Source organism: Phoca vitulina, unplaced genomic scaffold (genome assembly GCF_004348235.1).
Source record: "Phoca vitulina isolate PV1807 unplaced genomic scaffold, GSC_HSeal_1.0 scaffold52, whole genome shotgun sequence".
In the NCBI taxonomy this organism is placed as follows: domain Eukaryota; kingdom Metazoa; phylum Chordata; class Mammalia; order Carnivora; family Phocidae; genus Phoca; species Phoca vitulina.
The window spans coordinates 5617655-5625297 of record NW_022589755.1 but is presented as its reverse complement, the minus strand read 5'-3'; positions in this window follow the sequence as shown (position 1 = coordinate 5625297).

The following is a 7643-nucleotide window of genomic DNA, read 5'->3' as shown; positions in this document are numbered from 1 at the left end:
CATGGTAGAGACTAACCTGGAGAACTAGTCAAGTTGAGTATCCATATGCCCTAAGAGCCACAGGTTCTGATCATAGGCAAATACCACAGAAAGATTCTCGCAGTTTGATGAGGGAGCTGTAAAAGATGTCCACTCTCCACTGTGGTGCTGGGGAGTAGGGGCCTCAGCAGCATGGGCACCTCACTGGGGGAGTGTGCAGGTAAGGGCAGAGGAGGCAGGAATGACCCTCCTGTAAGGTCAAAAGTAATCGATTAGAAACAGAGACACTGAAAACAAGAGATAAAGATAGATAGATTGATTGATAGATGATAGATATATATAGAGAGAGATCAGTGGCCTTAGGGACTGGTTCAGGGGTCTCTCTTTGTGTTCCTACTCTTGACCTCTTTCCTGGCTCCTTCACCTGGGTCTGGGATCAGAGCAGCCCCAGAGTTTAGCTTAAAAATCATGGCACCTTGAATGTGTCTGCTGGCCATGGGGACATATCCAATCCAAGATGTTCATCAATGCATCCTCGCCCCACCAAGGAGGCAGAAGGCAGGGGCTCAGCTAAGAATAGGACCCAGGAGTCCAGAGGTGGCCCCATGAACAGCCCTGTGGTGCATCTACTGGACTTTCTGTCTCTCAGGTCCTGTGCCTCCATCACCCTCTGGAGGTTTCCCTCCCTCTCTGCCTCCTGGACTGTGTCCTCTGTGTGTGTCCACCTCTAACTCAGTCTCTCTATCTCTCTGACTCCATGTCTGACTCTGTTTCTCTCTGTGTCTGTCCGTTTTTGAGTCCATCTCTCCCCCTCCCTCTATTTCTGGATGTGGAACTGAATGGAGCCAGTGCCCAGCTCTGTCTTGCCGAAGTCACTCTCTCCAGCTTCTTCTCCTTTTCTCTCTCTCCCTCTCACACTCTGACTTGCTGTTCTCCTACATTCCATGTCTTTGGGCCATGATTTCAATGTCAGACAACACTCCCTGCCCAGTGACTTCCTGGAGGAAGGAGAATGGGGAGAGAAGGAGAACTTGTGGAACCTGGGCTAAAAGTCCTTGGGTGAGTCCCCATCTTTCTAGCAGGGTACCTACATGATGACCACGTACAGAATGCCTTGGGTCTGGTGCCTGGCTTCTGACCTTCCCATGTTAGAGATAACTGATGTGTGTGTGTGTGTGTGTGTGTGTGTGTGTGTGTGTGTGCGCGCGCGCGCATGCTCACACACATGCATGTGTGCACAAATTGGGAAATTAGAAAAGCCAACACTCTCATGCTCATGAAGCCAAAAACATCAGCCACAGAGTCAAACACCTTCCGTGACAAACTCCTGGTGTTTGACCCCTGGGACATCCATCCATGGTCAGATGGATGGGGTCAGATGCTGGAGGGTGACCTCCCATGGGTCTGCCTCTGAACATCTTATCTCTATTTGCCTTCTCTGAGCTCTCTGTTCTGTGTCCCAGACCATGAACCCCCATTGCTGCCGTGAGTGAATCTCCCAGTGGTGATGGAGGAGGACTGAAAGGCAAAGTAAGTCTTGTGTTCGTTTCCTGGAGCTGCCATAAGAAAGGACCAAAAATTGGGTGGCTTCAAACAGCAGAAATTTCTCCTTTCATAGTTTGGATGCTAGAAGACTTAAATCAAGTTGCTGGCAGGGCCACGATCCTCTGAAGGCTCCTGGAAAGAATCCTTCCTTGTCTCTTCCTAGCTTTTTGTGGTTGCAATCCTTAGTATTCTTTGATTTTGTCTCAAGATTCTATTTCCAAATAAGGTTACATTCACAGGTACCTGGGGTTACAGTTTACACACATGTTGTTTTGGGGACACAATTTGACCCTGTACACAAATGATATTGAACATCTTTTTGTTTGCTCATATGGTATCTGTCATTTGTCCTCTATCTTCTTTGGTTAGGTGTCTATTCAGATCTTCTGGTTGTTTGTTAATGGACTGTTTGTTTCTTATTGTTGATATTTTAAGAGTTCTTTCTATATTTTGGATACAGGTCCTTTGTCGGATATGTGTTTTGCAAATATTTTCTCCCAGTCTGTGGTTTGTCTTTTTTTTTTTTTTTAAGATTTTATTTATTTACTTGACAGAGAGAGACACAGCTAGAGAGGGAACACAAGCAGGGGGAGCAGCTGAGGGAGAGGGGGAAGCAGGCTCCCCACTGAACAGGGAGCCCGATGTGGGGCTCGATCCCAGGACCCTGGGACCATGACCTGAGCCGAAGGCAGACGCTTAACGACTGAGCCACCCAGGCGCCCCTGTCTTTTTATTTTCTTGATAGTGTCTTTCATAGAGCAGAAGTTTTACTTTTCCTAAAGTCCAACTTAATCATGGTTTTCTTTCCTGGAACATGTTTCGTTATTGTATCTGAAAACTTATCACAAACCCCCAAGTCACCTTGGTTTTCTTCTGTGTTAGCTTCTAGCAGTTTTATGGTTTTGTTTTACATTTATAATCCATTCTGCATCAGTTTTTGTGAAAAGGTAAAATCTTAGTCTGGATTCTTTTTTTTTTGCCTGTGGATGTCTAATATGTTTCCACAATATTTGTTGAAAGGACTATGACTTTCAGCATTGAATTGCCATTGCTCCTTTGTCAAAAGTCTGCTGACTATATTTGTGTGGATCTTTTTTTTTTTTTTTTGACTCTTTATTCCATTCTACTGATCTATTTTTTCACTAACACAACTCTCTCTTGATAGTTGTAGTTTTATAGTAAGTCTTGACATGGTGTCAGTTCTCCAACTTTCTTCTTTTCCTGATTTTGCTGGCTGTCCTGGGACTTTTGCCTTTCCATATAAGGTTTAAAATCAGTTTGTCAGTGTCCATAAGGTAACTTTCTGGGATGTTGATTGGGATTTCATTGAATCTATAAATCAAGTTGGGAAGAACTGACATCTCAAAATATTGAGTGTCCCTATCCATGAACATAGAATCTCTCTCCAGTTATTTAGACCTTCTCTGATTTCATTCATCAGGTTTGGTAGTTTCCTTATATAGATCTTACATTTTATTAGATTAGTTCCTAAGATCTCATTTTTGTGAGTGTTAATGTAAATGGCATTGTGTTTTTAATTCCAAATTCCTACTGTTCATTGCTGTTATGTAAAAAGACAGTTGACTTCTAGATACTAGCCTTGTATCTTGCAACTGAAAAATTAATGAAAGGCAATTTAAAATGGAGTCTGGGGCCAGAAGGGGGAGCTCTGATGCTCTAACATTTGTCAGTTGCAGACCCCAACAAGAAGAGACATACCTTACATTTTCAATAGGAAGAAGCATATATTTTACTAACCCAGCAGGAAAAAGAAAGATTTTCTCCTTTCTGGGCAACACTCCCACCAGTGAAGGACCATCACAACTCAGCCAATGAGAAGCCACTGCCCTGCGAACTCCCCCTTACTCCAGTGGACTTTTTGTTCATAACAGACCCTCCAACTCTTTCCTTTCCTCTATAAAAGAGCATTCCTACCCTGTGTTCTCTGGACTTGCCTATGGTTTTGCCATAGGTTGCTTGTCTCAAATTGCAATTCTCTGGTATTCCTAAATAAACCCATGTTGCTGGTAAAATAATTTACAGTTTTATTTTTAGGGTTAATAGAATCTTGCTGTAATTGCTTATTAATTCCATGAGGTTTGTCAATTTTTTCTGTGACTTTATAGATAGACAATCATGTCATCTGGGAGCAAAGACCTTCTTAGTTTTTCCTTTCTAGTTAGTATACCTTTAATTTACTTTTTTTGGTGGTGGGTTCTTATTGCATTAGCTAGGACTTCCAGTGTAATGTTGAATAAGAGACATGAGAAAAAACACCCTTTCCCTGTTTGCAGTCACAGGGGGAAAGAATCTAGTTTCTCACTATTAACCAATGTGATCTGCAAGATTTTTGTATAGGTTCTTTATGGAGTTGAGGGAGTCCCCATTTCTAGGTTTATGCTGGAGACACAGTGTTTTTTTACCTCAGTGGAAGAAAACAAGCTTAGAAATCCACAATCTCATCAGAGGCAGCAGGAAATCTGCACAATCCTTGCTCAGGAGAGAGATATTATCTTTATTAATCTGAGCTATAAGCAGATCCGTCCTGGAGGCATATTTATTTTTTGGACAACGAATAAATCTTTATGAGAGCAGAATGTTATCTTTATTAGCTAGGACAAGAAACAGATTTTTTTTTCTGAGAGACATCTTTATTGTCCTGGACAGTAAACAAACTGCTCTGAGGGAAATAACCATCTTGCAAGACTGGTTGCTAGACAAAACTCCTATGTAGGCAAAATATGTTAATGCCTTCGCTCAGAAAACATGCAGAAACATGGGAGTCCATGGAGAATTCTATCCCAACACTGTTTACAACATACCCTCCATCATTTTCTGCAGGACAAGCTTTTCCTCCTTCCATATAAATCTTGCTGACCACATCCATGTTTCCCCAGCCTGGCCAGGCAGACCGTGGTCATTTGACCTGGATATGCAAATCCTGCCCTAACATACATGTCTGTGTGTGTATGGCTCTGACCTTAGCAACATATATGTGGACAGTTAAGACCTGAACATGTGCACGCACCCACGTGTACACACAGACACACACACAGGAGTCTATAGCTAATGAGGTCAAAGGAGGTGGGGGAAATTTCTGGAAAAATAGGCAGCAGTTGTACAACCTAGAGAAAGAGCATTGCTTAAAAAAACCAAGGATGTCTGGGGGCACCTGGGTGGCTCAGTGGGTTAAGCGTCTGCCTTTGGCTCAGGTCATGATCCCAGGGTCCTGGGATGGAGCCCCTCATCAGGCTCCTTGCTAGCAGGGAGCCTGCTTCTCCTTCTCCCTCTGTCTGCTGCTCCCCCTGCTTGTGTTTGTGCCCTCTCTGTCAAATAAATAAATAAAATCTTAAAAAAAAAAGACTTCTGGAGAAGTTGCAGGAACAGCATATATGAATAATATGTAGGTAGAGCAGGGCACAGGGAAGTGGTAACAGTATAGGAAAATGCTCCTGTCCTGAGGGATTTTCCACTCACTTTCCCAGAGACCCAGGATGGTGACAAGGTCCTGGAAGGTGAGGAGTGTGAGCTCCACTCCCAGCTCTGGCAAATGACCCTCAATGTGTGGACATTTAACTGTGTTGCTTCCCTCATCTCCCCACATGATGTGCTGCATGGGGCCCACTGCCAAAGGCTATGTCAGGTGCAGGACTTAGGGTCCTGAGGAGGCCTGACTGGGGAGGTCAGAACGGCATGAAGCTGGATCTGGGGATGGAGAAGTCTGGGGGTTGGCTCCTGGATGTTGTGGGAGATAGGGGACCTGAACTTCTAGTTTGGGGAACAGGATAAGGGACATTTCCCAACTCCCATACTATGTGGAAGGATGCACTGGAGTCATGGGGCTAGAGCCCATGTGTGTTTGCCTCAGGACTGCAAGGAATCTGAGAGGCAGGGCATGACTGTGGCTCTAGGATGTTAAGAGCAGGTAAGTGGAACTCCAACATCCCATAGGGTTGAGAGAGCCCAGCTTGTTTACACTTTGGTCTTTTTGTCTACCCCACACTCAACTTGTGCATAGCCATCTGCCTACACAGCTCCATGTGGGTGTGAGTACAGTCTGCATAAACACGATGCCCAAGGGCAACTGTGGGCTGTTTCAGGCATCATCCAGCAAGTGCTGTGAGACACAAGGTAATCACCATGAGGTCATGTTGTTGAAACTAGCCCCACCTGTGTGACTTCACCCACCACTTGCACTACCCAGAGTGCTGCCCACGCCTGCCCCCTTGTGGGTAGGGTCTGGGTGGCATCTGGCTGAGCCCTGGTGTCTGATAAGGAGCCCAAGACCACAGGGAGCCATGGTGGAAAGATGGATGAGCAAGGTTGGATGTCATCTCTCCAGGAATCCTAGACTCCAAGGCTCCATTGTGGAAGGGCCATTGTCCAGAAATTGGTTTGGTTTGAAATGAGTGAGTTGGGGTTGTATGGGGTTGGGTTAGGATTGAGTTGGGTGGGTCAGGTGGTATTTTTTGGGGGGTTATAGATGAGGGTCAGGATGGAGATGGGGTGCTGGATCCAGAAGGTCTCTCCACAGGGTGACTTGGGGGACCCCTGATCTGCATGTGGGTTTTCTGGCCCCTGACTGACTATATTCCTCTACTCCAGTTCTTATGATCTTAAAATGGGTTTACCTCTGCCCACTTTTTTTAAATTACTGTATAGTTAACATGCTATCCTATTTTAGTTTCAGTTGTACAATGTCTACTTACTTATTTTATTTTTTAAAAGAGGACATTTCATTATTTTTTAAAAGTAAACTCTATCCCCAATGTGGGGCTCGAACTCACCTACCCCACCACCATGAGATTAAGAGTCCCATGCTCTACCAACTGTCCCAGCCAGGTGCCCCTCAATACACCAAGAGCTTCTTTAGTTACTCAAATAGGAAAGGAGGAGGATTTCCTATCAAGTTTATAACACATATCTCAGGCTGGACCATCATGAGTTGCTCTGATTTTTCAGAACAGCCTTGGTAATCAAAATGGTGGAAACCTAGAAAACCATTCTCTTTCTCCTCTGAGACCCCCAAAGATGAACCTTGAGATGCATGAATCTACCTCCTGAGACCTACATAGTCCATTGCAGGAAGTACTGGACTTTGCATGAGTATACTCCTGATTTGGGTGGTCAGATGAACCAGGATCCCTAGACCTTCAAGTGCTTTGCTGCCTCTTCCCTTCTGGTTCTGAGACCACACCTAAGAGAATCCAAAGTCCCCTCGTTACCTCACACCATGATTTCCATGCTCTTCAGACAGAAAGAGCCATCCCTTACCCCACCCCAGGATGACTATCACTCACCCCTCTCTCCCTGCTTGCATTCCACCATGACCTCAACCTTGTTCCTGGACCTCCCACTTTCTTCGAATGCCAACAGCTCATAGGAGACCACTTCTAACATAGGCCTTCATCCTTTCTGTCACCGTGTGACAGGGAAATATCCAGTTCTCCCAACTCTCAGCCAAACTGAAAGCTTCCAGCCACAGTTCTGGGATCCCTCACTCCCAAACACCCTAAACCCATCCAAGATGCTCTACTTAGCCCACCAGAACTATTACCTAAATCAGTGATGTTTTACAACCTCAAAAGCTCACCACAGGTCTAAGATGATTCTCCAGCATGGGACTCACTAAAACTTCTCTCTCTCAGCCTCTGTCCCTCTGCGATCCTTATGCTGGGGTTCTGGAAACTCTTAACATCCCAGACCACACAGCCTCTTCCCCCAGTGTGATTCCTCAAATCACCTGGCCCCCACACCACATGCTACTGCAGATGCTGCCTTCTTGTCTCCTGCCTGATCCCTGTGGTTGGTTCTACTCTCAACATAGTCTCCCCACCCAGGCCCTGCCACCAATCTACAACCCCAGGGATGGCTCCAGAATTCCAGAACCTTCCCAAACTGCTTGTCCATCTCTCCAGACCCAGAGCTGTGCTCCTGTGCCCCCATGTCCTTCCAACTCCACAGCACAGCTCCAACTTTTAGCCTAGACCCTCAGAGCCCCACTGCTCATGAGCACTCTCTCTAAGAAAAAAAAAATCTAAAAAAAAAAAAAAAGAGTGGAGAGATCATATATCCCTGAGGTAAGTTGTATTTCTGGTGTATGGTGTATTTCTGGCTTT